This window comes from Choloepus didactylus, chromosome 10, assembly GCF_015220235.1.
Source record: "Choloepus didactylus isolate mChoDid1 chromosome 10, mChoDid1.pri, whole genome shotgun sequence".
NCBI classification, from domain to species: Eukaryota; Metazoa; Chordata; class Mammalia; order Pilosa; family Megalonychidae; genus Choloepus; species Choloepus didactylus.
Genome location: NC_051316.1, coordinates 17,712,164 through 17,737,520, shown reverse-complemented (window position 1 = coordinate 17,737,520; position 25,357 = coordinate 17,712,164). Strand labels below are relative to the sequence as shown.

At 45.4% G+C, this 25,357-nt stretch overlaps 1 protein-coding gene across 6 annotated transcripts in view; it reads left to right on the top strand.

Annotated features, from left to right (window-relative positions):
• Window positions 1-25,357, top strand: part of SEMA4D (semaphorin 4D) — a 174,070-nt gene that overhangs the window by 34,778 nt on the left and 113,935 nt on the right. For 4 of the 6 annotated variants that reach the window (XR_005219085.1, XM_037850983.1, XM_037850982.1 and 1 more), the window contains exon 2: window positions 6,242-6,314. The gene's annotated coding sequence lies outside the window, so the exon portion shown is untranslated. Of the gene's footprint in view, window positions 1-1,196; window positions 1,790-2,378; window positions 3,081-6,241; window positions 6,315-25,357 lie in introns of those variants that run through there. The other 2 variants (XM_037850976.1, XM_037850978.1) reach the window with 2 other exon arrangements.

Genomic DNA, 25,357 nt, shown 5'->3' with positions numbered 1-25,357 from the left:
CAGGTATCCATCACCCTAACGTTTCTGCCACCTCAGATGGAAACTGCATGCATGAAGATTGGTTTTTTGGTTCTGTGATGCAACAAGAACATATGAAGAGCAAGAAACCTTGTGCCTGTGGACCTCCTCGGGGAAGGAGGTGTCCCCAAGGGACCACAAGTTGAAGCTGTGTCCTTTGCTCCAGTTGGCATAATTTGTTTTGTTTTTTTTTTTTTGACACCACACAAAGAGATCTTGTTCTGGAATTTATTTAGGAGACTGGCTGATGTTAACTAAGGTAAGGTTCCCTCACTCTCCTATGCCAAAAAAAACAAAATTAAAAATCAGCAACAGTGGGTGGCATGACCCTGAGCAAGAAGAAGGAGCTAAATCCTGCAATCATGGGAAGGATCTCATCGGACAGTCGTGGCATTCTGGGAGCAGCACGGGTGATAGAACTGCTGGCTCTGAAAGTGGCTGGTGTGAGCTTCAGGTCAATTTTCAGTTCAGAAACGGGCTGCTCGTGATTTTGGTCTTTGACCAAGGGCAGCTTTAAATTCATGGTGGTATTGGCTCTTTTTAAGTGAAAAGCATGCCCTTTTCCTAAATCTGGTTTGTGCCAGTTTGAATGTATTATGTCCCCCCAAACGCCATTATCTTTGATGTAATCTGTGTGGGCAGATGTTATTAGTGTTGATTAGATTATAATTCTTTGATTGTTTCCATGGAGATGCAACCCACCCAACTGTGGGTGATAACTGATTGGATAGTTTCCATGGAGGTGTGGCCCTGCCCATCTGGAGTGGGCCTTGATTAATTTACTGGAGCACTATATAAGCTCAGACAGAAGGAGCAGTCTTGCTACAGCTAAGAGGGACACTTTGAAGAATGCACAGGAGCTGAGAGAGGAACTGCAGTTTACAGAGACATTTTGGAGATGGGCTTTGAAAGCGGACTTTTGCTCCAGAGAAGCTAAGAGAGGACAAATGCCCCAGGAGCAACTGAGAGTGACATTTTGGAGAGAAGCTGAAGCCTAGAGAGAAACGTCCTGGGAGAAAGTCATTTTGAAACCAGAACTCCGGAACAGATGCCAGCTACGTGCCTTCCCAGCTAACAGGTTTTCTGGATGCCATTGGCCATCCTCCAGTGAAGGTACCTGATTGTTGATGCTTTACCTTGGACACTTTATGGCCTTAAGACTGTAACTGTGTAACCAAATAAATCCCCTTTATAAAAGCCGATCCATTTCTGGTGTTTTGCATCACAGAAGCATTAGCAAGCTACAACATGGGTGAAAGGCATTAGTTATTTGCTGTAGATTATGTTATGCTGTAGATTTTTTCTTCTTTTGAATTTAATATATTCTATCATCTTACCAAAATATCCATTTTGTAGAGAAAACTTGGCTTTGTTTGTGTGTAGACGTGCCACAAGGAAAATTCCTCCATGCCTCAGTTTGTTGGTATCACCTACATTACTGGTATTATAAGGGAAATGCTGGGGTGACCACTTCCCTTGGCCGGCCTGCTACTTCTCAGCAGGAGCCAATCGCAGGGTTTTCATATTGTAAACTAGCTTACTGTGAATGATCATAAGTTTTGTAAGTTATCACAGCACCATATCTAGGTTTTGGAGTGAGGTTAGTGAGATATCCCAACATCTAGATATGTGAGAAATTTAGTTTCAAGGCTTTGCAATGCAACGATGCTGAGTGCTTTTGAAGTTTTTTTTTTTTAATATACAGAGAATATTCCAGACGGTACGTGTGATTTCTGCACTGTGTTCTGCAGTATGGATCCTGGCAAAGCCCGTAAGTTTTCTTTCCTCGCCTAAACCATGTTAATGAGCTGCTATGGAACTAGGGCCGTGAAAACTCACCTACTCTTACCTCTAAACTATTATTTCATTGTTATTCGGGAAACACATCAATCACAGATGACCCCAGGCTTTGAGTTTATAGATGTTTAGAATACCCGTGGTTTCTATCCACTCATGTGATAGAGGACAAAAACTCAGATGTGTGTAGCTTTAAAAAAATTTATTTGTCCACTTTCCTTGTGGGTTGACGTTTTCTCATTTAAGGATGGCGGATCTCGCCATTGCCTCTTTAACTGAGGCAGGTGCATCTCAGGGAACCTCAGTAATCTGCTCGTGGTCCTACATCCACAAAGGCACATCCCCCTAATTTAGCCCCATCTTTTATTTGATCCTCTTTTGGGGGACGTTTTTAGTGTTACAGCATCGTGAGTTTACTGAGACGAGAACCTGTATGTGCGAATACCTGTCCCCATTTCCGATCTCATCCCAGGGTTGACCTTTTTAGGATCCCCGATGCTCACTGCCCCCTTGCCTTCTAGAAGAGACTTCCCACGGATGGGTGGGGCGAGGCGTGGGGGACTCAGCCAGCCTCACAGCACTGAGCCTTCTCGTCTTTTCCTTTGTTAATTTTAAGGGGAGAATGGCATCTTATTTTCACTGGTATTTTTTGATGACCGGTGAGATAAAACATCTTGTTTCACATGGTCACTAGCCTCTTGCAGCTCTTCTCTAAATGGCGGTATTTTGAAAAAGAGACTCTTCCACATTCATAAGAGAGCTCACGAGTTAGGCAGAGACCGCCTGAAATAATTGGGGTGTGTATTGGTTAGGCGACCAGCGGTTGTCCCTTCTGCACATTGGTGTCTGCTTTTGGACATCCCCAATGAGTGTCTGTTTTATGAGTGCAGGGGCCACACGTGTAGCTGTGTGAAGATGGCACTAGTGACATGGCACACTCATGGAATTTAGCACCGTATCCGTGTATCACTGTGTGCTGGGTGGTCGTGGGATTTTCACCGTGATTGTGTGCCAGGGGTCCGGGTGAGTGTTGGGATATTCCCCTGATGTTGTTTTTCCCATTTTTTTCTCATTTGCCCTTTTGACACGGGGTCTCGGACTTGGGTTGAGGCTTCTCTTACATCATCCGTTCCCCTTTTGTACCTCACCCTAGAATGGGCAGGACCTCACTGGAACCTCTCAAGTGCTTGTGTTTGAGAAAGTGGGACTCGAAGATCTCACCCATCTATCGGGCCCACGTGTGTTGGGGTGTCCAGTTGTTTGCGGTCAGTAAGCAGTTATCAACCAATGCTTTGCACAAAATAGAGGTGCATGCCCCGCGGGGAGGTGCATCATTTTGTGATGGAAAGCAGGGGGGTAGCTCTGCAGACAGACAGAAAGCCAGTGAGTTTGGGGTCTCCTGAGCAGGGGGCAAGCCTGGGTGGGAGCCTGACTGGCTGCAGTAGGGAAGGAGAAATCCATCTGGGAACTGTGGAAACTCCTTGGAAGCTTAAAGCTAAGAGTGTGTGAGCTGGTACCCGGCCCTGTCCCCACCACCTGTAGTCATTCTCTGTCATGTCGTTGCTCCTTCTTGTTTTTAGTGTGACATCTGTCACTCCTTGAAATTAACTTTTTCAGTCATTTGTTCCTTTGTATCCTCAGGAGAGTGGGGACTTTTGACAGGAGCAAAAAATAGGCACGGAATGAATGAATGAGCTTCACTTATTCCCTGACTGTTCACCAGAACAGCGGTTCTCAGAGTGGGGCCCCAGGACCTACAGCCGCAGCCCCTGGGAGCTTGTTAAAAATGCAGGTTCTCAGGCCCCCACCCAAGAATTCTCGAGAAGCTCCCAGGTGGGGCCCTCTGGGGGGCTCTGAGCCCTTCCCCCATGCTCAAGTTTGAGAATCATTGAACCAAGAGAGGTACTTTGAGTCTCTAGGAATTGGGAATAGCTTAGAATCTAATGGGAAAGTGGCCGAGGGGTTTGGTGGTGGGTTTTTTCCCACAGTGGGTAGGTGGGGAGGGGGCCGCTAGGCTGCAGGCTCCTTTGGGTGGGGGGTAAGGAAAACACACAGCTGTGTGTACCATGGTGCCCAGTAGCTGGCGGGTGGCGGGATTGAGTGAGAGCCTGGGTCCCCCTTCTGCACACTGTACCTGTAGTTATTATTTTGTTTGTGTGAAACAAATCCAGTAAGACTTTAGAAAAAAGGTGGCGAGTTGGGATGTGTGCATTGAGGGGGTGGGCACATCTCAACCACAGAGACTGGGTAGAGTGGGTCCCTCAAAATAAAAATAGGGTGCTGCTAACTGAAAGGACTATAACACACATCCAGTGCTGTGTGCAGTGTAAAAATGTCACCAACACAGAAACATGTGCACTCAGGTCCTAATCCCCAGACCTGCTCCAAAGAGTGAAAAAACCTGTTACCATTTCCTTGAAAACCGTCCCAGACATTTCTTGTTCGTCCACAGCCCTGTACACACATGCGTGACCACGTCTGTGTGGGATTTTGCTCACGCAGTAGGTATCGTCCTGCAGCTTACCTTTCCGTTTCTACCCGGGGCAGTTTCATTTCTGCACAGCTTGCCCACCTCTTTTTTTCTCATGGTTGCCTGGGATCCGAGGGTTTGGATGAACTGGAATTTATTTTACTGGGCAACTGCTGATGGCCTCTGAGGCTGTTTCATTGCTTTGCTATGATAGCAGTGCCGGGAAAGTGCTTTAGGCATATCTTTGTGTCTAGGTGGAAGTAAAACCTTAGGAAAAATTTCTTGAAGGTCAGTGTTGTGGTATGGAGGACACGGTTTCTATTCCTGACCCCCACGGTTTGAAAGCCCTGGCTTTCCACACCATTGCCAGTCCTGGGGGGTTCTAACCTTTTAAAATCACTGCCCATTTGAGAGAGAAGGATGAATATCTTGCTTTAGTTGGTGTTTCTTTAATTATAAATAATGTTGAAAATCTCCCTTCCCTTCAGTCTGCCGTTTGTAGTTTTAAACCTGTAACCCCGTTTTGGAGCCCTGGGTTGGTTTGGCTTTTGGGGTGCTTGCCAAAACGATGCCCAGGGGCTCTTGGATTAGTAAGGATGGGAAACCCTTGACATGTGTGTTGCAAAGAATTTGCTCGGCCTGTTGCTTCATGTTTTTCCTTTATGGTTTCTGGGTTTTGTGCAATGCTTAGTAAGCCCCCCCCCCCCCGCTTTTTTTAAACTTTTTGTTATAGTAACATATATACAACTCAAAATTCCCATTTTAACCACTTTCAAGTGTAAAATTCAGTGGTATTAATTACATTCACAGTATTGTGTTATATTCACCAGCATCCATTACACTAGTTTTTCATCCCCTTCAAACAGAAATTCTGCAACTTAAAAAATTGTAACATATAACATAAAATTTGCTGTTTTAACCATTTTAAATGTACAGTTCATTGACATTCATTACATTCCCAGTGTCGTAGTCCTGGAATCACCATCCATTACCAAAACTGTTCCGTCACCCCAAACAGAAACCCTGTACCCTTTAAGCACTAACTCCCCCTTCCCTCGTCCCCGCCTTGACTCCAAGTAACCTCCAATCTGCTTTCTGTCTTTATGAATTTGCTTATTCTAGGTATTTCTTATAAGTGAGTTCGTACAATATTTATCCTTTTGTGTCTGGCTTATTTCACTGAGCATGTTTTCAGGATTCATCCACGTTGCCCTTCGTTCCTTTTTACGGCTGAATAATATTCCATTTGTTGGATATACCACATTTTGTTTATCCATTCATCTGTTGATGGACACTTGGGTTGCTTTCCTCCCTTATGTTTAAGATTATTAAAACCCCTACAAATTCTGGTACTTTTTTGGTTTCTTCTTTACTTTCTCTTTTACCCTTCTTCTCCGTCCCCTCTTTCTCTTCTAATTTGGTTTTTAAGTATGTCATTTATTTTACAACTTAAAAAATTGTTGAAATACTGAGCACCAGCACCAACATTTTCTTACTATCTGATTCTCAATTGGAGAATAATTTGGAAACTTTGTGCTAAAATATTTTTTTCACCATGACTCGCTCATCAGTCACACCGTTTCCGGGTAACGCCTGCACATGTTCACATTTGTGTGTCCCAGGAAGGAGAGGATTTCTGCCGAAAAACATAGGATCAAACGCTATCGACTGGGCACAGAGAAAAGAGGGGAAAAGGACAGCCTCGGGAAAGCACAGACACTCTCCTTTTTCCAGGAGAAAGCTCAGCTGGGATGCTTCCTCTAGATGTGTCCAGCCAGGTGCTTTGCTTTGCAAATGCTTTGGCTGACTCCCCTCTCTAGCAGTGCACTGACAGTCCCTGGTGGGGGCTTTTAGCACCGTGGTATTAGTGGCGGTATTGAATTTCTGTACATACGTTTTAAGTCATTCTGGTTCAAAGTTCACTGTGCTAAAATGTCTTTTCTAACTTCGTTTCAGACTCTGCTAACAGTAGGCAGTAGGAAGAAATTGTATCCTGGTTACTGACATGTTTGACGACACTGATCATTAGGTAAGTAGTGAAATCCGCCCTCAAAGTTATAATTCTTTATAGAATTGGCCCTGCAGGTTTTGTTATATTCCAGTACAATGTCAGGCAGCAGCTATTTTTTACCTGTTTTTATGTGCCTAAGTACCAATCAGGTGCCATGAGAACTAAAGGAGAGTACAGTCAATTCTTATTATTTACAGTAGTTATTTCTATAAAGTGGCTGCAAACATTGAATTTGAAAATTTGAACCCTTGTTCCTAGGGGAAATACAGGGTTTGGTTCTTGAGAGCCTCCGATCTCAATATTTTTGTTGATACATAACCTTATTTTAAGTGTGTTTCTGTTTAAAGACTCTTTTTTTAATATATATTGTTGATTTACTAACAGTGAACTCAAGGCCAGTGGCACGAGAACTCATGTCTGAGAAGCGTATCTGACACGTATTTTCTCTGCACGGCACATCACACAGCCTTCTTGTGCTTAGGAACACTAGACATTTTAAACAGCAACAAAAGGCACAAAGATGGGATAAATGTGGCACTAAATGTGCCTCGAAAGGGCGCTTGTTTATGGTGTGAAGAGCTGAAACAGAAGGCAGGGCATCACCTTGTTTGACCTTGGCTGGGACCGTGTGTTTTTGGGTGACTCAGATTTTTCGCTGCTCTGCGCGTGCCCCGGGATGACCGCAAAAGCTCCACGAATATTGGTTTTGGGGGAACAAATATATTTTGGCAAGTAGGCAGATTCACACATATGTCATCTGCAAATAATGAAGATGAATGCATGTCTCAGAAAGCTCAGGCAGTTTGCGTGTGGGATAGAAGTGCAGGGAGATGGGGCTGGGAGGGGTGTGGGAGGTGGCTTGTGGGCAATGGGTGTGAATCCAGCCCCTGCTTCTCAATGCCAGAAGGAAGGGGGGTTGGGGAGTCCTGGAGAGGCCTCTGGGGGTCATGCCGGGGGTGCCTCTGCCCCTGCCCCCCTCCCACGTTCCCCTGGATGCACGTCTTAGTCCTGCCACTCTGCCTTAGGGAGCTGGCAGACCTGGATTTCTTGCTTCTCCTTTTCCTCACTTCCTTGCACTAACTCACATCCTCTGACCCCTGGAGTTTCAGGATGTCTGGGGACAGGTGGGCAGCTCAGGAAGGGGCCCAGGAGGGTGCTGGGGCTGCAAGTCCTCTGCAAGATGTTGAATGGCCTGGCTCCTTTCTCACTCCCTGCTGCTTCCTGAGGTGCTGCAGGAATTTGGAGGCAGGGTGACTCTCTGTACGAAGGCTGCTAATGTAGCCCTGTCCTCAGGTCACGCAGCCTGTGAGGGACACCACCCTGAGTGTTCCTGTTTGCGTTGTGGAGACTGAGGCAGAGAGCAGGGAAAGGATTTGTCCAAGCCACGCCTAATAGCCCGTCCAGGATCAGCAGCCTGCTGCCTGTCTTCTCCAGACCCTGTGCCCTTCCAGGACAGAAGGTTCTGGAACTGCCTGGCGGGTCAGCTCTCCCCCGTACGTAGCCCCCATGAGCTGTCTGGCCGTGGAGCTGCTCCTGCATCTTCAGAAACTTCAGTTTCCTCATCTGTAAACTTGGAGGTAGGGGGGCATCATCAAAAATATCTGCCTCCCAGCGTGCTGAGATGTCCACGGGGAGGCCCTCAGTCTGAGCTGGGCATGTTCACCTGCCCAGGGGGCTGCTCTGTCCACATCCTTGGGAGTGGAGCCATTCCGAAGTAGCAGCACTGGAGGGTAGGGGCACTGGAGGGTAGTGGCGTGGTAGTGAGATCCACCTGCTGCTTTAGCTTCCACGTTAAATAGGCTGCATACGAAAAAGAACGTTAAAAGGAAATGCTTAGGAAGATTTGAAAATATATTCTAGAACTTATGTTGAAGTGGGAAGCCAAAAAACATTCTTTTTTGAGGCAACCACTTTGGAGTGGTACAGACAGACAAACAGACGTCCTTGCCATCAGCGAGTTCTTTTCACCAGGACAAAGCAGACAGTGTTCTTGTTGGCTCTGCTGGCCCTGGTGCTATGATGAGTTTCACGCTGCCGTGAAACGGAGGGTGGCCTTTGGAAGGAGCCCGAGGGTTGGGGCCCAGGGAGCAGACGGCCCTGGGGGTCTGGCTGGCCGAGGGGTGGGATGGGGGTGCCAGGGCTGCCCTCTGTCATGTCCACTGAGGCAGCAGCTGTGAAAATAGCCATGAGGTCATCCCTGCCAGCAAACTTCCCCAGAAGCGTGTCACTGGAGAGGTGACAGGGAAGTTTCTGTCCCCTCAGAGGACGTGCTCATCTGGATGTCTGGCTGGCAGGGCTGGAAGAGTGACAGGATGTAATTTTACATTTTGCTTGCGACTTCTCTTCTTAGGCTCAAATTCCTAAAGCTTGAATATGTTTATGGTGAGGATGTTGGGTGCAGAAAGCACATTACTTTGAATTTTGATGTTTCAATGTGGCCTGGTCTTTAGGTTTTGCTTGTCTTCTTTTCTCTCTTTTTCATGGTTGTTTTAAAGCATTTTATAAATTGTCTTTGTATGATCTCCCATCTGCCTGGTGGGTGCACGTGAGCCCCTGCAGAGGTCGGGGGACATTTCCCACATTGTTACGGGGGCCCCCAGTTCAAGGATATGTGTTTCATTTTTAGCAAGTGGAATGTAGTGTCCAGCAGGCTGGGATTTCATTAAATAACACTGAAGTGGGTGTAAATGATCTCTGTAATGTTTCGGGAGGCTCTGGAGGGAACCCAGACCTGCCTCTCATACCCCGGCTGCTCCCGAGAGGCTGTAACCCTGGAAAAACACCAGGAATGCCATGGGGTTCTGCAGGCGCCAATGTGATCTGAACTGTGAATGGTTTGCCACTTCGAATCTCTGAAGATTCACTTCCAGGGACTAAGAGTTCATGGATTCATTAAAAGATGCAAATAGCTAAAATTATCCATAAAGTTCTCCATGTGTGGTATTAGCCCAGGCATATGATTTGAAGACTTAGGATATAAATGATATCACAGGTACCCAGCTGTCTGGTCAAGCAAGCACTGGCCTAACCATTGCTGTGAGGACATTTATGGCTGGTAAATAAACCAACAGGCTGGTTTATTAAATCATCAGTCAATTGGCTGCAGCTGTGACTGATGACATCAGCACAGGCCGTGTCTTCCGCAATGAGAGAATGCAATTGGCTGGACTTAATCCAATTAATCAGTTGATGACTTATAAGTGAGACAGATAGAGGACCTTTTCTTCTTCTTCGGCTGACTTCCTGAGGAGTTTGTCGAAGTTGCCAGTTCGTTTCCTGAGGAGTTCATCGAACACGTTCATCGAAGATCCCAGTTCATTTCCTGAGGAGTTCGTCGAACATCTTCGTTGGAGTTGCTGGTTTGCTGTTTGCCCTACAGGATTTGGACTCTTGCATACCCACAGTTGCATGAGAAACTTTTATAAATCTTATATTTATAGGTATCTCTCATTGATTCTGTTTCCCTAGAGAACCCTGACTAATACAAACAGTATGTTCAAAAGCTGCTTTACGGACAACTTGGGGTGTTGGCAGGTGAGGGGCCATGGGTGGGAGGCCATGGGTGGGAGGTTGGCTCTCCCCAGGATCCGACATCAGGTTGCAGGGCCTGCTGGCCCTTGCTGATCGCTGGGTCCAGGACCCCTTCCTTTAACAGGAACTGAACTCTTGGTTTGAGTGGGTCAATTCATAGTGATTGGAAGCTTCTACCTGAACTGTCTTCCCAGCAGCTGAGCTGGGTGACTTTGTTTGTTCCTGTTCTGTAGCTGGGCCGTCCAGCGCAGTAGCCGTTCTGCAGTAGCCGTGCTCCATGGGTCACATTGAGCCCCAGAAACGTGGCTGGTGTGAAACGAGATGAGCCGTGAGCGTCTCAAAAGCACACGTGGGATTTCAGAGACTTGGTACGAAGAAAAGAATGTAAAATATCTCATCAGTAATTTTTATATTAATTGCATGTCAATGTGATAGCATCTCAGATACATAGGGAGTTAAATGAAATCTACTATTCAAATGAACTTTACCTGTTTGCTTTTACTCTGCTAATGTGTCTTCCAGAAAAGTCTAAAACCAGCACATGACACGAGGTATTTGTTGCGGCCAGCACGGTTTTAGGCTGTTCTTCGGTGCTAGGCTGTTCTTCGGTGCCTGGTGCATTTGAGTTCCCTCTGCCATGGTTGCCTGACCCTCAGGCCAAATGCCCTTGGGTTGGGAGCTACTGATTCAAACATAACAGATACTGCAGGCTTCGAGAATACATTTAGACTTGAGTGCTATTTTTTAAAAAAACATTTATTTATTTTTTAGACTTTTTATTCTGAAATAATTTCAAACTTACAGGACAGTTGCAGAAATAATACAAAACCCATGCAGAGAGCTCCAACGTACCTTCTCACCCCCACTGGTTTTAACATTTTGCCCAAGTGCTATTGTTTTTGCTGCATTTTTGCAGACTGTTGTAAGATGGAGTGCTGGGCTTTACTTTGGTGATCACACCCACGCCCCTTCTGTTATGGCCTGGTTGTTTTCTGCTGGGCTTACGGCAGGGAACACGGCATCTCCCAGCCTCTGGGACAGACTGCTGTCACTAAGGGCTTGTGCTCCCACCTCTGAGCCCTTGGGTGCCCCGTAGGCAGGGCTGGGCTCTAGCTGCCTGTGCCGGTATGAAGCTGTTATGTACCCCAGGAAAGGCTATGTTCTTTTTTTTTTTTTTTTTTTTGTATTTTTTTTTAATCATTTTATTGAGATATATTCACATACCATGCAGTCATACAAAACAAATCGTACTTTCGATTGTTTACAGTACCATTACATAGTTGTACATTCATCACCTAAGTCAATCCCTGACACCTTCATTAGCACACACACAAAAATAACAAGAATAATAATTAGAGTGAAAAAGAGCAATTGAAGTAAAAAAGAACACTGGGTACCTTTGTCTGTTTGTTTCCTTCCCCTATTTTTCTACTCATCCATCCATAAACTAGACAAAGTGGAGTGTGGTCCTTATGGCTTTCCCAATCCCATTGTCACCCCTCATAAGCTACATTTTTATACATCTGTCTTCGAGATTCATGGGTTCTGGGTTGTAGTTTGATAGTTTCAGGTATCCACCACCAGCTACCCCAATTCTTTAGAACCTAAAAAGGGTTGTCTAAAGTGTGCGTAAGAGTGCCCACCAGAGTGACCTCTCGGCTCGTTTTGGAATCTCTCTGCCACTGAAGCTTATTTCATTTCCTTTCACATCCCCCTTTTGGTCAAGAAGATGTTCTCCGTCCCATGATGCCGGGTCTACATTCCTCCCCGGGAGTCATATTCCACGTTGCCAGGGAGATTCACTCCCCTGGGTGTCTGATCCCACGTAGGGGGGAGGGCAGTGATTTCACCTTTCAAGTTGGCTTAGCCAGAGAGAGAGGGCCACATCTGAGCAACAAAGAGGCATTCAGGAGGAGACTCTTAGGCACAAATATAGGGAGGCCTAGCCTCTCCTTTGCAGCAACCGTCTTCCCAAGGGTAAAACTTATGGTAGAGGGCTCAACCCATCAAACCACCAGTCCCCTATGTCTGTGGTCATGTTAGCAACCATGGAGGTGGGGTAGGCGAATACCCCTGCATTCTCCACAGGCTCCTCAAGGGGGCACTACATCATTTTTTTTCCTTGTTTTTCTTTCTTTCTTTTTTTTTTTTTTTAACTTTCCCTTCTTTTTTAAATCAACTGTATGAAAAAAAAAGTTAAAAAGAAAACAAACATACAATAAAAGAACATTTTAAAGAGACCATAACAAGGGAGTAAGAAAAAGACAACTAACCTAAGATAACTGCTTAACTTCCAACATGTTCCTACTTTACCCCAAGAAAGTTACATAATATAGGAACCTTTCTGTGAACCTGTTCCTACTATATCCATCAGAAATTAACAGACCATAGTCATTTCTGGGCATCCCCAGAATGTTAAAAAGCTTATCTGTTCTTCTTGGATTATTGTTCCCCCTTCCTTAATTGCTCTCTACTGCTAGTTCCCCTACATTCTACATTATAAACCATTTGTTTTACATTTTTGAAAGTTCACATTAGTGGTAGCATATAATATTTCTCTTTTTGTGTCTGGCTTATTTCACTCAGCATTATGTCTTCAAGGTTCATCCATGTTGTCATATGTTTCACGAGATCGTTCCTTCTTACTGCCGCGTAGTATTCCATTGTGTGTATATACCACATTTTATTTATCCACTCATCTGTTGAAAGACATTTGGGTTGTTTCCATCTCTTGGCAATTGTGAATAATGCTGCCATGAACATTGGCGTGCAGATATCTGTTCGTGTCACTGCTTTCCGATCTTCCGGGTATATACCGAGAAGTGCAATCGCCGGATCGAATGGTAGCTCTATATCTAGTTTTCTAAGGAACTGCCAGACTGACTTCCAGAGTGGCTGAACCATTATACAGTCCCACCAACAGTGAATAAGAGTTCCAATTTCTCCACATCCCCTCCAGCATTTGTAGTTTCCTGTTTGTTTAATGGCAGCCATTCTAACCGGTGTTAGATGGTATCTCATTGTGGTTTTAATTTGCATCTCTCTAATAGCTAGTGAAGCTGAACATTTTTTCATGTGTTTCTTGGCCATTTGTATTTCCTCTTCAGAGAACTGTCTTTTCATATCTTTTGCCCATTTTATAATTGGGCTGTCTGTACTATTGTCATTGAGTTGTAGGATTTCTTTGTATATGCAAGATATCAGTCTTTTGTCAGATACATGGTTTCCAAAAATTTTTTCCCATTGAGTTGGCTGCCTCTTTACCTTTTTGAGAAATTCCTTTGAGGTGCAGAAACTTCTAAGCTTGAGGAGTTCCCATTTATCTATTTTCTCTTTTGTTGCTTGTGCTTTGGGTGTAAAGTCTAGGAAGTGGCCGCCTAATACAAGGTCTTGAAGATGTTTTCCTACATTATCTTCTAGGAGTTTTATGGTACTTTCTTTTATATTGAGATCTTTGGTCCATTTTGAGTTAATTTTTGTGTAGGGGGTGAGGTAGGGGTCCTCTTTCATTCTTTTGGATATGGATATCCAACTCTCCCAGCCCCATTTGTTGAAAAGACCATTATGGCTCAGTTCAGTGACTTTGGGGGCCTTATCAAAGATCAGTCGGCCATAGATCTGAGGGTCTATCTCTGAATTCTCAATTCGATTCCATTGATCTATATGTCTATCTTTGTGCCAGTACCATGCTGTTTTGGCAACTGTGGCTTTATAATAAGCTTCAAAGTCAGGGAGTGTAAGTCCTCCCACTTCGTTTTTCTTTTTTAGAGTGTCTTTAGCAATTCGAGGCATCTTCCCTTTCCAAATAAATTTGATAACTAGCTTTTCCAAGTCTGCAAAGTAGGTTGTTGGAATTTTGATTGGGATTGCATTGAATCTGTAGATGAGTTTGGGTAGAATTGACATCTTAATGACATTTAGCCTTCCTATCCATGAACATGGAATATTTTTCCATCTTTTAAGGTCTCCTTCTATTTCTTTGAGTAGAGTTATGTAGTTTTCTTTGTATAGGTCTTTTACATCTTTGGTTAAGTTGATTCCTAGGTACTTGATTTTTTTAGTTGCTATTGAAAATGGTATCTTTTTCTTGAGTGTCTCTTCAGTTTGTTCATTTCTAGCATATAGAAACATTACTGACTTATGTGCATTAATCTTGTATCCCGCTACTTTGCTAAATTTGTTTATTAGCTCTAGTAGCTGTATCGTCGATTTCTCAGGGTTTTCTAGATAGAAGATCATATCGTCTGCAAACAATGACAGTTTTACTTCTTCTTTTCCAATTTGGATGCCTTTTATTTCTTTGTCTTGCCGGATTGCCCTGGCTAGCACTTCCAGCACAATGTTGAATAACAGTGGTGACAGCGGGCATCCTTGTCTTGTTCCTGATCTTAGAGGGAAGGCTTTCAGTCTCTCACCATTGAGTACTATGCTGGCTGTGGGTTTTTCATATATGCTCTTTATCATGTTGAGGAAGTTTCCTTCAATTCCTACCTTTTGAAGTGTTTTTATCAAAAAGGGATGTTGGATTTTGTCAAATGCTTTTTCAGCATCTATTGAGATGATCAATTGATTTTTCCCTTTCGAGTTTTTAATGTGTTGTAATACATTGATTGTTTTTCTTATGTTGAACCATCCTTGCATGCCTGGAATGAACCCCACTTGGTCATGGTGGATGATTTTTTTAATGTGTCTTTGGATTCGAATTGCAAGTATTTTGTTGAGGATTTTTGCATCTATATTCATTAGGGAGATTGGCCGGTAGTTTTCCTTTTTTGTAACATCTTTGCCTGGTTTTGGTATTAGATTGATGTTAGCTTCATAAAATGAGTTAGGTAGTGTTCCATTTTCTTCAATGTTTTGAAAGAGTTTGAGTAAGATTGGTGTCAGTTCTTTCTGGAAAGTTTGGTAGAATTCCCCTGTGAAGCCATCTGGCCCTGGGCATTTATTTGTGGGAAGATTTTTGATGACTGATTGGATCTCTTTGCTTGTGATGGGTTGGTTGAGTTCTATTTCTTCTCTGGTCAGTCTAGGTTGTTCATATGTTTCCAGGAAATTGTCCATTTCTTCTGCATTCTCCAGTTTATTGCCATACAGTTGTTCATAATATCCTCTTATAATTTTTTTAATTTCTTCAGGATCTGCAGTTATGTCACCTTTTTCATTCATTATTTTGTTTATATGGGTCTTCTCTCTTTTTGATTTTGTCAGTCTAGTTAGGGGCTTGTCAATCTTGTTGATCTTCTCAAAGAACCAACTTTTGTTGATATTTATCCTCTCTATTGTTTTTTTGTTCTCTATGTCATTTATTTCTGCTTTAATCCTTGTTATTTCTTTTCTTGTACTTGGTTTAGGACTGGTTTGCTGTTCATTTTCTAGCTTCTTCAGTTGATCCATTAGTTCTTTGATTTTGGCTCTTTCTTCCTTTTTAATATATGCGTTTAGTGCTATAAATTTCCCCCTTAGCACTGCTTTTGCTGCATCCCATAGGTTTTGGTATGTTTTGTTCTCATTTTCGTTCGTCTCTATATATTTAGCAATTTCTCTTGCTATTTCTTCTTTAACCCACTAATTGTTTAGGAGTGTGTTGTTTAACCTCCAGGTATTTGTGAATTTTCTAAGTCTCTGATGGTTATTGACTTCTAATTGTATTCCATTGTGGTCAGAGAATGTGCTTTGAATAATTTCAATCTTTTTAAATTTATTGAGGCTTGTTTTATGTCCCAGCATATGATCTATTCTGGAGAAAGTTCTGTGAGCACTAGAAAAGTATGTGTATCCTGGTGATTTGGGATGTAATGTCCTGTATATGTCTGTTAAATCTAATTCATTTATCAGATTGTTTAGGTTTTCAGTTTCCTTATTGGTCTTCTGTCTGGTTGATCTATCTATAGGAGAGAGTGATGTGTTGAAGTCTCCCACAATTATTGTGGAAACATCAATTGCTTCCTTTAGTTTTGCCAGTTTCTCTCATGTATTTTGTGGCACCTTGATTGGGTGCATAGACATTTACGATTGTTATTTCTTCTTGCTGAATTGCCCCTTTTATTAGTATGTAGTGGCCTTCTTTGTCTCTCAAAACATCCCTGCATTTGAAGTCTATTTTATCTGAGATTAATATTGCTACACCTGCTTTCTTTTGGCTGTAGCTTGCATGAAATATTTTTTTCCATCCTTTCACTTTCAGTTTCTTTGTGTCCCTATGTCTAAGATGAGTCTCTTGTATGCAACATATTGATGGTTCATTTTTTTTGATCCATTCTGCGAATCTATATCTTTTAATTGGGGTGTTTAATCCATTTACATTCAACGTTATAACCGTGAAGGCATTTCTTGAATCAGCCATCTTATCCTTTGGTTTATGTTTGCCATATTTTTCCCCTCTCTCTATTAATATCCTTTATTGTACCCATACCGAATCTCTTTAGTACTGAACCTTTCTCCAAGTCTCTCTGTCCTGTCTTTGTTTCTCTGTCTGTAGGGCTCCCTTTAGTATCTCCAGTAGGGCAGGTCTCTTGTTAGCAAATTCTCTCAGCATTTGTTTGTCTGTGAAAAATTTAAGCTCTCCCTCAAATTTGAAGGAGAGCTTTGCTGGATAAAGTATTCTTGGCTGGAAATTTTTCTCACTCAGAATTTTAAATATATCGTGCCACTGCCTTCTCGCCTCCATGGTGGCTGCTGAGTAGTCACTACTTAGTCTTATGCTGTTTCCTTTGTATGTGGTGAATTGCTTTTCTCTTGCTGCTTTCAGAACTTGCTCCTTCTCTTCTGTGTTTGACAGTGTGATCAGTATATGTCTCGGAGTGGGTTTATTTGGATTTATTCTATTTGGAGTTCGCTGAGCATTTATGATTTGTGTATTTATGTTGTTTAGAAGATTTGGGAAGTTTTCCCCAACAATTTCTTTGAATACTCTTCCTAGACCTTTACCCTTTTCTTCCCCTTCTGGGACACCAATGAGTCTTATATTTGGACGTTTCATATTATCTATCATATCCCTGAGGTCCATTTCAATTTTTTCAATTTTTTTCCCCATTCTTTCTTTTATGCTTTCATTTTCCATTCTGTCATCTTCCAGGTCACTGATTCGTTGTTCAGCTTCCTCTAGTCTTGTACTATGAGTGTCCAGAATCTTTTTAATTTGGTCAACAGTTTCTTTAATTTCCATAAGATCATCCATTTTTTTATTTAGTCTTGCAATGTCTTCTTTATGCTCTTCTAGAGTCTTCTTGATTTCCTTCATATCCCGTACTATGGTCTCATTGTTCATCTTTAGTTCTTTGAGTAGCTGCTCTAGGTGCTGTGTCTCTTCTGAGCTTTTGATTTGGGTGCTTGGGCTTGGGTTATCCGTATCGTCTGGTTTTTTCATATGCTTTATAATTTTCTGTTGTTTTTGGCCTCGTGGCATTTGCTGAACTTGATAGGGTTCTTTTAGGGTTTGTAGACCTATTGAAGTCCTTATCTCTAATTTATCAGATCTACAGCTTCGTGGAGTACACTTTCTCTAACTAACCAGTAGGTGGCGTCCACGAGCCACCTGTTCTCCACAAGCCAGTTCTCCCCTGCTTAGCCTTTTTGGTGAGTGGGGGAGTGAGTCTTGTGGGGCCCAATTGGTGTACCAAGCTTGCGTGTGTAGTTGGTGTTGCCTGCCCTGTATGTGGGGCGTGTTTCTGGGCAGTCGGGGAGTGGGGGTGGCCCTAACAATCAAATCTCCCTGGTGATCCTAGAGTTTTAAAGCTGGTGCAATAGTCTAATCCTTCGGTTCAGTCCTGCCACAGTTTGTCTCTGCCACTGACCCACAAGTCTTTGGTATTGGCGTATGGCTCCTGAGACTTGCAAGTGGGCCCCTCTTCCAGGCTGTGCACCCCGGGTCCTCTGTTGAGGGATGACTGTGCTATGTCACAGGTGAGTGCCGTCCCCCCAGGGCAGTTCTGGGCTGCTGGGCTGTGTAGGGAGGCTCCCAGTCTGCTGAAATGATGGCTGAATGGGGCTTTGTTAATTCACACTGCTCCACCTTCCCAACTCTGGGACAATCAGCTGAGGTTGCAGGGAAGGCTAATGTCCACGCCCAGTTTTGTGGTGTGTGCCTGTTATTTGAAGCCCTTCCGTCACACTGGGTTGTCTGGGGCAGCTCTGGGCTATGGGGCTGGCGATGAGCAGGAGTGTTTCCTGTCCACCAGGATGGTGGCTGTGAGCGGACACCCCCGTTTTCTTGGGAAGTTGTGGTGTTTAGTGAATTTTCTCAGCCACTGGATTATTGCCTTTTGTCTCAGAGCTCTTAGTTCTGCTCTTGACTTGACGTGCCCAAATTGAAAGTCTTTGAAGCTTTCTGTATTGGGCTTCTTAGAGTGATTGTTTTAGAAAAAGAAAAAAGGATTAAAAAAAAAAAAAAATGGTTCTCCTCAGAGATCTAATGGGTTATTGAAATGCTAAGAGACAAAGCAACCAGGGCCATTACGGAAAGGTCCACAGGGCAGAGAGATCGGCTTTTCTTCGGGATTTGCATATGCACCTTAGGGCCTGAGCTCCGCCCTTCCCCTTTCTGTGTTCACCAGAACTCTAAAAATCCTCTGCTTTTATTTTGGAGTTTTTCGTGTTGTTTTTTTTTTTCTATGCCTGTCTCCTCTCTGCTGGGCTGGCTGCTCACAGATTCTCTGGTGTCTGGTCTCTGTCTATCTATGGTTGGAGTCTGGATCAGTAGAATGAGTTTCCGATAAGAGCAGCCACTGCAGTTCTCCCTTCTCCTTCCCGGAGCTGACAGCCCCTCCTCCCACGGGACTGAGCCTGGCAGGGAGGGGCGCGGGTCCCCTGGCCGCAAAAACTTACAGATTTCGCTGATCTCAGCAGTTCGACATTTTCATGAGTGTTGTATGAAGTATGCCCAAAGACAGATTGCTCTGTGGTGTCCAGTCCACGCAGTTCCTGGCTTTCTACCTACTTTCCTGGAGGAGTAACTAAAACATACAGCTCACCAGTCTTCCATCTTGCCCCGCCTCCAAGGCTATGTTCTTTTAATCCAGGCTTGTGGATGTGGACTTACTGTGGGTGAGACTTTGTGATTAGGTTGTTTCCATGGAGATTTGACCCCACCCATTCAGGGTGGGTCTTAATTAGATCACTGGAGTCCTTAAGAGAGCAGAGAGCCCACACAGACCCAGATGCTTGGAGACACTGGGAGAGGCAGACAGAAGGACATTTGGAGATGGTAAGCAAAGACATGAAGCCCAGAGTTTGCCCTGGAGATGCTAAGAGAAGGCCCCCAGTCGCTTAAGAGAGAAACGTCCTGGGAGAACAAGCATGGATGCACCAGAGCTGAGGGAGAGAAACTAAAAGAGAGAGAAAAGCCCAGAGACATTTTGGAGAAAGCCATTTTGAAACACAACCCAGGAGCAAAGGACCAGCAGATGCCAGCCACTTGCCTTTCCAGCTGACAGGCTTGTTCTGGACATCATCAGCCTTTCTTCAGTGAAGGTACCCTCTTGTTGATGCCTTAGTTTGGACACTCTTATGGCCTTAGAACTGTAAATCTGTAAACTAATAAATCCCCTTTATAAAAACCGATCCATTTCTGGTATTTTGCATAATGGCAGCTTTAGTAAACCGGCTGAATCACACCCATCTGTCCTCACCAGACGTTCGTCCACTTTGCATACAGACCCATTTATTTTTAGAACACATAACCTTTTATTTCACAAGAAATACATATTTAGTGTAGAAAAGTAGAACATACGGGGGTGAACCTTCATTTCCACCATCCAAAGGAAAACATATTCTGTTGCATTGCTCTCTTTCGAGAACATGCAAATAGGGGTAAGTAGGGGGTGGGGACAGGAGCTGCCTGCCCCCCTCCTTTTCTGTAGATAGAGAAACATATGGTGATTCTGTGGCCTGATTTTCCAGTTAACAACCATATCCTGGATGCGTTGATTGGTGAGTAGCATAGCATCGCTTGTGTGTTAGTCTGCCAGGGCTGCTGTAACAAAAACAGACTGGTTGGCTTCTATGACAGGAATCCATTGTCTTGCAGTTTTGGAGGGTAGATTCCAAAATCAAGGTATGAGCAGGCTGGGCTTGCTCCAAAGTCTGTAGCATTCTGGTGGTGGCTTGCAGCAATCCATAGCTCCATCTTGGCCTCCATCACTTGGCGTCTGTCTCCTCCTGTCTCCTCTGGCTTCAGCTGACTAGCTATGTCCAAATTTCCTTGGCTTCGAGGGACTGCTGCCTTGTTGGGTTAAGGCCCTCCCTGATTATGTTTGACCTCATCTTAATAGGAGCTTGGAATATCCCATTTACAAAGGAGTTCACACCCACAGACTCGGGGTTAGGACTTGAACGTGTTTTTGTGGAGGGCATGGTTATATCCATAGCAACTTCTAATTAATTGCATCGCAGGTGTCCTGTGGGAGGAGACACCACCATTTAACCTCTGCCCTCCCTCCGTTGGATGAGCAGTGGCTTTGGCTGCCTCAGTGGCCCTGCTGACGTGCTCCTGGGTGGAGGGGCTGCCGTTCTGTGGAGCACACAGGCCATGGGGCCCTGGGGAAAGACCCGCGGGCGTTCCCACATCTGGACAAGTGGTTTGTTTCCCACAGAGGGCCCATTTTTCTTTCAAACCAGCAGACATGTGGGTGATACTGTCATGCACACATGTGAATCTGGTGAAGTGAGCCTTTTATGAAATAACTTTCCAGGTGCATCTGGTGCGTTTTCATCCATATGCACGGGCTTTGCCGTTTTGTGTCTGCTGAGCACAGCTCATTGGGGCAGAGTTCAAAGGCACACAGCTCATCGGAGCTCAGGTTGTGGGGGTGGGAGCTGTAGGGTGCAGGCCGTGCTGGACCAGGTGTTCTCTACACACTGGGTTTTCAGAAATGGGGAAAACATTCTGGTGTAGGGTAAGGCGGACCACAAACGAAATCTGCACATCAGAGGTAAGTGGATTAGATGGTGCTAAAGGGTTCAAAGCAGAGGACAGGGTTGCAGTTCCAGGAGGGGAACCAGGAAGACCTCAGTGGGGAAGGAAGGCTGGGTAAAGAGGTAAAGGGGCGAGAGCCATGCCTGTGTTGGGAAGGGAGATCCAGGCAGAGGGAACAGCACGTGCAAAGGCCCTGAGGCAGGAGCATGCTCAGGGTGGGGTGTGGGTGGTGGTTCGGGGAACGTTGAGGAGGGGCTGAGGCAGAGTCAGAGGGAGGAAACCAAACAGATATGAAGGGCTTTTTGGCCACTTTAAATGCTGCAGAGGGAGGCTGGGAGCAGTGGAGGGTCGAACAGGACCACTGGCTGCTGGGGGAGAATTGGCGGGAGGGATGGCGATTAGGATGCTGCCTAAGTGACTCAGGAGAGAGAAATTGGGGGGCGGGGGCTCAAGTAGTAGCAATGTAGGTGGGTGAACGGTGTGATTAGGGATTTTATTTGGAGGTGGAGGTGGCAGGATTTGCTGCCAGGTTGGTTCTGGGGAAAGAGGGAGAAGAAGGGGTTGAGGATGTTTGGAGGTTTTGTCTTGAGCCATTGGAAGGAGGACGGCTCCATTTATGGGACGATAGCACAGGGGCCTTCTAGGAGGCATCTTGCTATTGGGGTGGTGGGGAGCATGGTCTGGGGACATGTGCACTTTGAGATGCTTATTCAAGGCCCACGTGGCGTTGGGGAGCTAAGCCTGGAGCTGGGGAGATGTGTGAGGACTGGTCATGGGTGGGGGGTGGTCCCAGCTGGAGCCAGAGGCCAAGCCCGCCTGGCCCTGCCCATTGGGAAGTGCATCCATGCATCATTCACTCACTCATTCATTCATCAGATAGAAACTTATACTTGATACTCACCTGTACGCAGCGGTGGCCCCAGGGACGCTTCCTGCCCTTGAGGGTCCTCTGTCATGACTGGGGAGACAGAGATCACGCGGGGAAAGATTGAGAGGGATGCAACGTAGTGCTTCCGTGGCACAGAAAAATCAAGCTGGCCAGGCTGTGTGTGGGAGGGGTTGCCCTTGAAATCCTGCAGAGTCGCATAGGTGGCTATGTTGGAAGAAGTGGATGTGGGATGGCAGGTAGGGGGGAACACATGTCCCTCTCATTTCCTGGAGACTGTGGGGCTCAGCGCTGCTCCCCACGGGTACCCCCAAGGCTGAGCCCTGCCGAGTCCTGCCAAATTGCTGGCCCGGGCTGGTGGACTCAGCATCCTCAGGTGGAGCTGGAAATGAGTTGAACTTAGGAAGCAGAGTGGGGAGTGTGGGCAAAGTAGAAGACAGCCGCCGCCTCGGCCATGGTGGGGTTTAGGACTTGGTGTGAGCACAGATGGGTTTGGGAGCTGGATGGTGGATTTGGGAAGGAGGCACTCCCGACCTCCTCTGGAAGCCTTGTGCATGTACCACCCCTTCACGCCTTCATCTCCTTTCCCTGCCTCCTTCTGAAAGGCATCGCCAGTCCAGGGGCTTGGGTGACCCGCACTTTTGGTTGAGTTAAGGGAAGGCACTCCTTTTTGCAGGAAACTGAAAAAGTTGTGGGACACAAACTTTGGCCCCATTGTCTTCCTCCGTAAACCCGACAGAAGCCTGGCTGGGTTAATTACCGAGACGGGATAACGCATCTTGCTTTCTTCTCTGGTAGTTTGTGGGCTTGATGATGGACTAGATCTTGTGATGGTGGACACTGCTCCATGGGACCAGTCTTCACAGTAGGACTCTGTTGAGTTTCACCTGTAGAAGGCTGAATGATGGTCCCTAAAGACATAATCCCTGATGTCTGTGCTCATCACCTTATGTAGCCAAGACTTTGCAGGTGTGATTAAGTGAAGGCTCTTGAGATGCGGAGATCATCCTGGATTATCCTGTGGGCCCTAAAGTAATCACAAGTGTCCCTATAAACAGGAGGCAGGGGGAGGTTGGATACACACGTGGTGATGGAGGCATAAACAGGAGGCAGGGGGAGGTTGGATACACACGTGGTGATGGAGGCAGGGACTGGAGGATGCAGCTGCAAGCCAAGGAATGTCGGCACCTCCCAGAAGCTGGAAGAGGCTGGAAGAGGATTCTCCCCTCAAGCGTGCTGAAACCTCGACTTTGGACTGACCTCCAGAACCACGAGACAATAAATGTCTTGTTTTAAGCTTCAGTGCGTGGTCATTTGTTATAGCAGCTGCAGGAAACTGATACAGCCATTATGACACGTGCTTCCAGGAAATTCCCTGGCCACACACATTTGCTGGTATCCGATGGGGTAGGGTTCCAGGAATGGTGCTGCTGGGGCAAAGAGAGTGTGTTTCTTTTCTCTGTATAGACCTTTCTGGATTACTTTCAAAAGAGATCAGAGCAGGTCCTTTGTTCCCCTATTTTCAGCATCCTCTCCCAGCAGTTTGTAGGTATCTTGATTTTTGCCAATCCCAGGGGGGTGGAATTACAGCTCTGTTACTTTGATTTGCATCTGCCTGTCTCCTCGTGAGTTTAAGCATCTTTGCTTCATGCTCTTTGGCCAAGTGGATTCATTCTTCTGAGAACTGCCATTTTTCTACCAGGATGTCACTCCCTCTCTTGCCAGTTTGTAGGAGCTGTTTATTTGTTATTGATAAGAATTCAGACTTTCTTCTGATTGAAAATGTTTCCCCCCAAATCTGTTGTTTGTTAGTTACTTTTATTAACAGTGTCATCTGCCATCAAGACTTCAATTATTTTGTTGTTGACTGTGTCTGTCTTTTCTTTCCTGGCTTCTAGGTACCCAGCTTTGTGATGAAAAAGTTTTCCCCATCTCTAGATGATACGGGTTGTCTCCTTGATTTTCTTGCAGGGTTTTTACTGTTTTATATATTTGATCCAGAATAGTGAACATGTCTGGGATGCTTTTGCATAATAGGGAATAAGATATTTAAGAAGGGGAGAAGTCCAATTGTATTTCCTTGCACTTCGCTGGCACTAATTATTAAATAATCCATCCTTTGACCCATGAGTGGAACTTCAGCTCTGTTGAATATTGTTCTCATGTAATCTGGGTTTCATCTGGGGATTGTTTAATCCGTTCCACTGCTCTCATTGTCTTTTCACATGCTAAAACCACATTGGGTTTATGATAGCAGCTTTTTTATGTGTTTTGATGGCTGGTAAAGGAATCCCCTCACTGTTTTTTGGGTGCATAATGAGATGCTATTTTAGTAAAATGATAACAAGAAAGTTCCTGTAGCTCCTATATGAATATGCATGTATATGTTTCCACATGCTTCTTAGGATTTTCTGGGAATATGAATGGATGCATCAGAGTTGGGCTGCAAGGGGGCAGGTGGGAAGGGGAGGACCAGGTGAGAAAAGAAAAGATAACAAAGACCATCTCATATGCATCTAAAATTGCCTATGTGTGTATGTATAATTGTAAGAAATTATTTAAAAAAATAAAGTGGGGTCCAATGCAGTAAGGCACTAAATGGAAAGAAAGCGTCTTGTGGGGTGGACATAGGGAAGGCAAGGACAGGCTCTGCGGTTGGCGTCGGGAAATACTTACCGTATGCATTTCTTTGGGGCATGGATGTTCTTCCTGTGAGATTGATCTGCAGTTTACTTCTCAATGTTTGGGAGCTTCTGGGCCCGGAGACAGTCAAGGGCCCAGACAGAGAGCAGCGAGGTGATGGCACTATTCTTTCCTCTTCTTTCTAGCTTAGGCAGATTCTGTTTTACTTGAGGTCCCCATTGCCCCCTCTAGCCTGACTTTCTTCTTTGTGGGAAGGAAGTCTGGCAATGTCTCTTTCCCCCTCCCTTACCGAGTTTCTGGTAAGTCCGGTTTCTAGTTAGTTAAGTCATGGGTGCGCAGGAGTGCTTGTGTGTGTGTGTGTGCATGTTGTGTGTGTATACTTTGCATGTGTATGTGTGAATTTGTGTGCATGCGCATCTGCACATGCATACACATACATGTGTATATGGTGTGTGCATGTGTGCATTTGCATGTGTGCACATGCATTTTGCTTTTGCACTTGTGTTTATGTGCATGCACATGTGCGCAGGCATGTACTTCATGTGTGCATGTGTGTATGCATGTGTGCACGTGGCAGGTGGGTGGGTGTGTTGTATCACAGGTACCATGTGCCTGACATTGGTGGACCAACTTAGGCCCCTTGGCCCCTCCAGGCAGCGGGGCGGCCCCTGGGTTCTGTAAACACTCTGAGTCTCTTTGCCCGTGCTACACACGAGTGGGATAGGTCCCACACAGCCTTGGAGCCCTGCAGGGTCAGGGCTTGGGTTTGTCCCCTCTGTGGCCCTGGCCTCTCCCAGTTATGCAGGTAACGGGTGCCTGATGAAGGTCCCAGGTGCACGAGGAAGCCTGGGCCTGGGTGGCCGGTTGGGAGAAAGGGTGGGGGTGGGGTGCTCGGGCCACAGACCCAGCAGGCCTCAGCTGGTCGTGTGCCTTCCCCTGTCAGGGATCCTCCTCTGGCAGGTGCTGCTTGCCCAGCCTGCTTCATGGGATGGTGATGACAGGGAGGGTGGATCCAGGCTTCACCTTGCAGAGCAGGCTCGTCTGTCCTCCCAGCCACCTGGGAAGCTCCACAGGAATAACCAGACGGTG